The sequence below is a fragment of the Puma concolor genome, chromosome D3, assembly GCF_028749965.1.
Source record: "Puma concolor isolate L17-30 chromosome D3, mPumCon1.1.hap2, whole genome shotgun sequence".
Lineage (NCBI taxonomy): Eukaryota > Metazoa > Chordata > Mammalia > Carnivora > Felidae > Puma > Puma concolor.
The window spans coordinates 78,489,235-78,496,258 of NC_141678.1; the positions used below are offsets into that span (position 1 = coordinate 78,489,235).

The 7,024-nt window shown below is 45.2% G+C and overlaps 1 long non-coding RNA gene across 1 annotated transcript; it reads right to left on the reverse strand.

Moving 5' to 3' along the window:
- Nucleotides 1–833: 833 nt before the first annotated feature.
- Nucleotides 834–6,504, reverse strand: LOC147575655 (uncharacterized). The gene is made up of 2 exons (XR_015242603.1): nt 6,117–6,504; nt 834–1,357 (listed from the first exon to the last, which is right to left on the reverse strand). It is a non-coding gene; the product is annotated as an uncharacterized LOC147575655 (long non-coding RNA).
- Nucleotides 6,505–7,024: the final 520 nt, after the last annotated feature.

Genomic DNA, 7,024 nt, shown 5'->3' on the forward strand with positions numbered 1-7,024 from the left:
CTCAGTTTTGCTCACATTGCACTGGCCGAAGCAGTCAGCTGGCCTACCACCCTAACTTCAAGTGGGCAGACGACTGACATCTTTTCACGTCCCCAAAAAGAGGAGACGCGGAAATATTGATAAATAGCACTCGTGACTCTACACCCATTTAGCAAAAAACATAAGGGTGTATATACTCGCCTTCTGACACACACATCATTTATGTTGGACTTACAATCTCTAGGGACGTATTCCTATAGTAAATTAAGGAAACCAGAATTTAATTCCCAAAACTTCCAGCTTTAAAGGATGTCATGGCATGGTCCACATATTACAGAGAAAACCTCTAGAATGGAGAGAAACATTTATAAATAGATATTAGAACAGGGCGACGGAATTTGCGAATATTTTGTTTGCCAAAAGTCATAGGAATGTATTTGCTTCTGCATGGAGACTTCTCTTTTTCCAAATGGATCCTTTTCTAAGCTCCAAAAAAAAGAGATGACCATTAGTGAGCACAACTGCCTTAAGACTTTAAGACAGATAGTATGATCTGTACAATATGATCCAAGTCTAGTTTTTCCATTGGTTGTCTGGTTACTCAATAAATATTTGATTGATTGAGTAATCCCATGGCCCAGACAAATACGTGGCCACAGAAGGAAACAACAATAAGCCAGATACAAAAAAAAAAGTTTCCATTCCAAATCCATTTGGCCACAGGCACACAAACTCAGTCATAAAGCTGGAAGCACTTCTCCGAGGTTGATGCTGGAACTGATAGCTAGGCGCTATTTATAACTTTGGGAAGATTTTTCTAGATAAAATATTTAAACACGCTTTTGGAAAGCAAATGTCTTTGTTCACTTTATTGTCCAAGCTCTCTTTGATTGGTTAATTTCTCTTTTTTATTTTCTCCAAACTCTCAAAAGAGAAAGTTCATTTTTTCATGGGGCGAGGAGCAAATAATTTGCTCATGATTGAGAAAATTTGTGGGCATAGAAACATGGTGCTTTTCTTAGCCCTAGACCTAGCTGGCGTTCTGTAGAATAAAGGCATTGCCAAAAATGTCTGCTTCACGTAGGTGCATAAAACAAAGATGCCCTAATCATAGCACAGACTCAGGAAAGGTGTTCCTGGGAACCTCGGCATCTTCTTTCAGAGACTTTCCTGGATCTCCCATGATGAGAACTTCTGCTAAGTCAGGGCTCCAGTGGGTAGGGATATGCCAAGGCAGGGGCCTCTCCCTGCCAGGTTGAAGTGGTTTAGCTCTGTTGATCTTTTCAAAAGTCAAAATTTAGGAAAGAAGCGGGCAGGTCGGTCAGAGGTCCAGAGGTTTGTGCGGGCTCCGTGGAGTGGGGACTCAGCATGTGCTCATCTACAAGATCAAGGGTCAAACAAGAAAGCAATCAGTGGGCGGCAAACTGGGGGGTCGTGCAGGCTGGGACTCCTTCAGGACACAGATGGGGAGAAGCAGAAGCAGGCTCCATAATAAGCAAAGCTGAGTGGGGAGCCATATAGAGACCAGTCCACGGGGAGAGACTCCTGCCAAGATTTCTTCCAGCAAGGCCCTTACAGCAACTTGGGCTGGTGAGCAAAAGCTACATTTACCAGGGTTCCTCCAGGCTCCCTGGGATGGCTGTCTGGAGGAGATCTTTCTCCAATCCTAATGGGGCACAAATATTTTCGGGCAGTCATGTAAGAAAGAAGAAGTTTTTGTTCAGATGAGGATCATGCCATTTGGTCCAAGAATGCTCTGAGTCTGACTTGGGAAAACAGTTTATTGAGGCCTTAGAGAGAGAAGTACTGAGAGATTGTAAGGAGGCATGATTCTTTTTACATTTTTTTTTTTAATTTTTTTTCAACGTTTTTTATTTATTTTTGGGACAGAGAGAGACAGAGCATGAACGGGGGAGGGGCAGAGAGAGAGGGAGACACAGAATCGGAAACAGGCTCCAGGCTCTGAGCCATCAGCCCAGAGCCCGACGCGGGGCTCGAACTCACGGACCGCGAGATCGTGACCTGGCTGAAGTCGGACGCTTAACCGACTGCGCCACCCAGGCGCCCCTTTTTTACATTTTTTTTTTTTTAAATTTTTTTTTTTTCAACATTTATTTATTTTTGGGACAGAGAGAGACAGAGCATGAACGGGGGAGGGGCAGAGAGAGAGGGAGACACAGAATCGGAAACAGGCTCCAGGCTCTGAGCCATCAGCCCAGAGCCTGACGCGGGGCTCGAACTCACGGACCATGAGATCGTGACCTGGCTGAAGTCGGACGCTTAACCGACTGCGCCACCCAGGCGCCCCTTTACATTTTTTAAAAATGTTTATTTAGTTGAGAGAGAGAGAGGCCAAGTGTGAGCTGGGGAGAGGCAGAGAGAGAGAGGGAGACAGAATCTGAAGCAGGCTCAGGCTCTGAGCTGTCAGCACAGAGCCTGATGCGGGGCTCACACTCACAAACCGCAAGATCACGACCTGAGCCAAAGTTGGACGCTCAACCAACTGAGCCATCCAGGTACCCCAAGGGGACATGATTCTTAATGGGGGGGGGGGGTTCCTGTGTCCCTGGAGGCACCTGGAATGACTGTAGGTGATACAGAGCGAGGCCAGTGGTTGTGACTAGAGAGGCTTGGGAGGTTAGGGAAGGGCAGGAGGGAGGCAGGAAGGGACATCAGACACAGCAAGGCCAGGTAAGTGGGTATCATAATTCTTGTGGCCTCATGATTTTGAAAAGGCTCTCACCATTTCAGGACCTACCACATCCATCCCTCTGACCCAAGACTTGGGATCAACCAATTGCCAAGCCAAGGACTTTCTAGAAGAGAGTGATCAAAGGTGGATGGGGAAAGAGTGGGGTCCTAGAGCCAGTGTGTGAAGCCTTCCCTCACTCACGTCACTGACCAGACCCATTCAGGGAGCCTGAGATCCAGTTTTCTGGGAAGATTATGGAGGAGATACGGCTATCGATTCTTGTTCAGCCCCCACTGAGGCAGTGGAGCTCTGTAATTAAGAATGGCTGTGATTCACAGAAAATGAAGAATGTTCTGGAATAAAAAGGTAGGGGAAGACCGTATTCTTCAAAAGTGTCAATGCCATAAAAGGGAAACAATTCTAGGTTAAAGGAAGCCAAAGAGACACGACAAGTAAATCCAATGCTTGACCATAAACTGGATCTGACCATAAACTTGGTGGGGTGGCAGGGAGAGAGGCGCTTGGGGAGGCACAGGGATGCTATAAGGGGGATTATTAGGGCAACTGACAAAATTGTAATATGACAGTAGATTAGATAAAAATACTGCTTCAAGGAAAATACCGAGGCTATGAAAGAGACTATTCCTACTCTTAAGAAATATAGGAGGGGTGGGGGGGCGCCCTGGGTGGCTCAGTCAGTTAAGCATCTGACTTTGGCTCAGGTCATGATCTCGAGGTCTGTGAGTTCAAGCCCCGCGTTGGGCTCTGTGCTGACAGCTCAGGGCCTGGAGCTTGCTTTGGATTCTGTGTCTCCTACCCCCACCCCACCCCCATCTCTGCCCCTCCCCAGCTCGTGCTGTCTTGCTCTCTTAAAAATAAATAAATGTTGGGGCGCCTGGGTGGCGCAGTCGGTTAAGCGTCCGACTTCAGCCAGGTCACCATCTCGCGGTCCGTGAGTTCGAGCCCCGCGTCAGGCTCTGGGCTGATGGCTCAGAGCCTGGAGCCTGTTTCCGATTCTGTGTCTCCCTCTCTCTCTGCCCCTCCCCCGTTCATGCTCTGTCTCTCTCTGTCCCAAAAATAAATAAAACGTTGAAAAAAAAAATTAAAAAAAAAAATAAATAAATAAATAAATAAATGTTAAAAAAATAATAATAGAAAAAAGAAATGTAGGGAGAGAGCACAAACAAGTAAGCCAGTGGGGTAAAAGTTAGCCATGGGTCAATTTTGGTCAAGTGTATTGTATTCGTTTATCATGAGTAGGAAGATAAACATGTAATTTATTATTCAAACCAGGCCACACTGGAGAATGAAAGAGAACACAATTCAAAACTATGCCAGGACAACAAGTAAAAACCAGGATAGTCCTGGGCAAAGCAGAACCCAAGTGATAGGTGACATTTAAAGTACATTATTGAGGGGCGCCTGGGTGGCGCAGTCGGTTAAGCGTCCGACTTCAGCCAGGTCACGATCTCGCGGTCCGTGAGTTCGAGCCCCGCGTCGGGCTCTGGGCTGATGGCTCAGAGCCTGGAGCCTGTTTCCGATTCTGTGTCTCCCTCTCTCTCTGCCCCTCCCCCGCTCATGCTCTGTCTCTCTCTGTCCCAAAAATAAATAAACATTCAAAAAAAAAAAAAAATAAAGTACATTATTGAATAAATGATGTTTGGACAATCAGCAACTGACAAATTAAACTGAGAACACTATTTCACAGACTCTAGGTTGATCATATACTTAAAAAGAAAAGATAAACAGTAAAAGTACTAAAAGAAAACCATGCAATAATTTTCTTTTATAGTCCTTAGAGAAGGGAATGTCTTTATAACACAAAAACCCAAACGATAAGAAAATTTTACATGGCAAAAACCATCAAAAGCAAGGTAAAAAGACACCGGAAATAATATTTGTGATTCATATCTCAGCTAAAGAGCCAATTACCCTAATATAAAAAGAGTTCCTACAAATCAATTTTTAAAATGTCATTAGCTCCATAGAGAAATGGGCAAAATATAAGGGCACAATTCACCAAAAGAATAAAATCAGATGAAAAGTTACTCAATCTCAGGCATCATATGAGAAAGGCAAAATAAAATTTTTGATTAACAGGAACAAAAAGTCTGATAACATGCTTTGCTCATGTGGAAGTGAGAACATAACACGAGAACATGACTTGCACATTCTTCATTGTGATATAAATTGTCCAAACTTATAATTATTAAACTATTCCTTAATCTTATATTTTAAAGCTTGCTGTTAGGGGCACCTGGGTTAAGCATCTGACTCTTGATTTCAGATCAAGAGCAAAATTTGCTAATTTCTTCCAGCTGAGCCCACCTAATGACCAAAATTTTACTTTACTTCTGAATTATTACCACCACTTGGTGACAGCATGCACTAATTTCATGTTCCTATCACCTTTAAAAACATTTTTTTTAAATGTGTATTTTTGAGGGAGAGAGAGACAGAGCGTGAGCAGAGGGAGGTACACAGGGAGAGAGGGAGACACAGAATCTGAAGCAGGCTCCAGGCTCTGAGCTGTCAGCACAGCTTGAACCCACAGACTATGAGATCATGACCTGTGCTGAGGTCGGGTGTTTAACTGACTGAGCCACCCAGGCGCCCCTCGCTTTTGAGTGATAAATCAACCTCTTGAAAAATGAACTTGTAGCAGCTTAAGCTATCCCACACAACAAATTCTCTCATTTTTTCATATTTAGGCTTGTCCTCCATGCTCCATCCCCAACATGCATAGTGAAACCTAAATCTTCAGATATCCTTAACCCATCAATGGCCACATCATCAACAGAAATCTCACTGGATTCTCCAGACCTCACTAGAGCATCTATCCAGGAATCAGGGTGGAGTTTTGCTGTTCGTGGCTGATGTTTGTTTTGCCCCTCCTTTGATCTTTAGAGCTTTTAGCTCCGACTGTCATTAGTGATCCACTAGATGTCACTGTCACGTAAATTAACAGTCAGTGCTCTAAAATCCAAACTCCCATCTTTAAAAGACTGGACAGGGGCGCCTGGGTGGCGCAGTCGGTTAAGCGTCCGACTTCAGCCAGGTCACGATCTCGCGGTCCGTGAGTTCGAGCCCCGCGTCGGGCTCTGGGCTGATGGCTCAGAGCCTGGAGCCTGTTTCCGATTCTGTGTCTCCCTCTCTCTCTGCCCCTCCCCCGTTCATGCTCTGTCTCTCTCTCTGTCCCAAAAATAAATAAACGTTGAAAAAAAAAAATTAAAAAAAAAAAAAAGACTGGACATTGAAGGTACACCTGGTTGGTTCCAAAGAGCAAAGTATTAATCAGCGTTTCACACACACGTGTACCCTGCGGGGGTGGGAAACAGAGAAAGGAAGGCTCTCAGAAATCTGGCAGGAAAGGAGGGCTCCAAACGATGAAAGAATGCTGTGGATTGGAATCCGAGATTATCTTTCGGTTTGTAATTAAACGTACCTGAATAAAATGAGGGAACATGACAAGCAATGATCGGGATGAAGAGCATACCAGGAAGTAGTACCAGCAAGTGCAAAGGGCCTGAGGCAGAGAGAGCGAGCCAAGGATCAGTATTGAGGAAGCAAGGCCTTGTAGGGCTTGGTAAATGTGTAAATTTCATCCTCAGTGAGATGGAAGGCACTGGAAGAGTTTTTCCTTTCCGTCTGTCTTTCCTTTTGAGGTATAATCGACATAACATTATGTTAGTTTCAACCATACAAATAATGATTTGATATTTGTGTATATTGTGAAATAATAATAAGTCCAGTTAACATCAACCTGCAGAGTTACACATTTTTTTCTCATGATGAGAAATTTCAAGATCCACTCCCCCAGCAACTTTCTTTTTTTTTTTTTTTCAACGTTTATTTATTTTTTGGGGGGGGACAGAGAGAGACAGAGCATAAACAGGGGAGGGGCAGAGAGAGAGGGAGACACAGAATCGGAAACAGGCTCCAGGCTCTGAGCCATCAGCCCAGAGCCTGACGCGGGGCTCGAACTCACGGACCACGAGATCGTGACCCGGCTGAAGTCGGACGCTTAACCGACTGCGCCACCCAGGCGCCCCTGTTTACTTATTTTTGAGACAGAGAGAGACAGAGCATGAACGGGGGAGGGGCAGAGAGAGAGGGAGACACAGAATCGGAAACAGGCTCCAGGCTCTGAGCCATCAGCCCAGAGCCTGACGCGGGGCTCGAACTCACGGACCGCGAGATCGTGACCTGGCTGAAGTCGGACGCTTAACCGACTGCGCCACCCAGGCGCCCCTTTTTTTTTTTAAGTTTATTTATTTATTTTGACAGGGGGTGGGGAGGGACGGGGAGAGAGAGAGAGAGAGAGAGAGAGAGAGAGAGAGACAGAATCCCAAG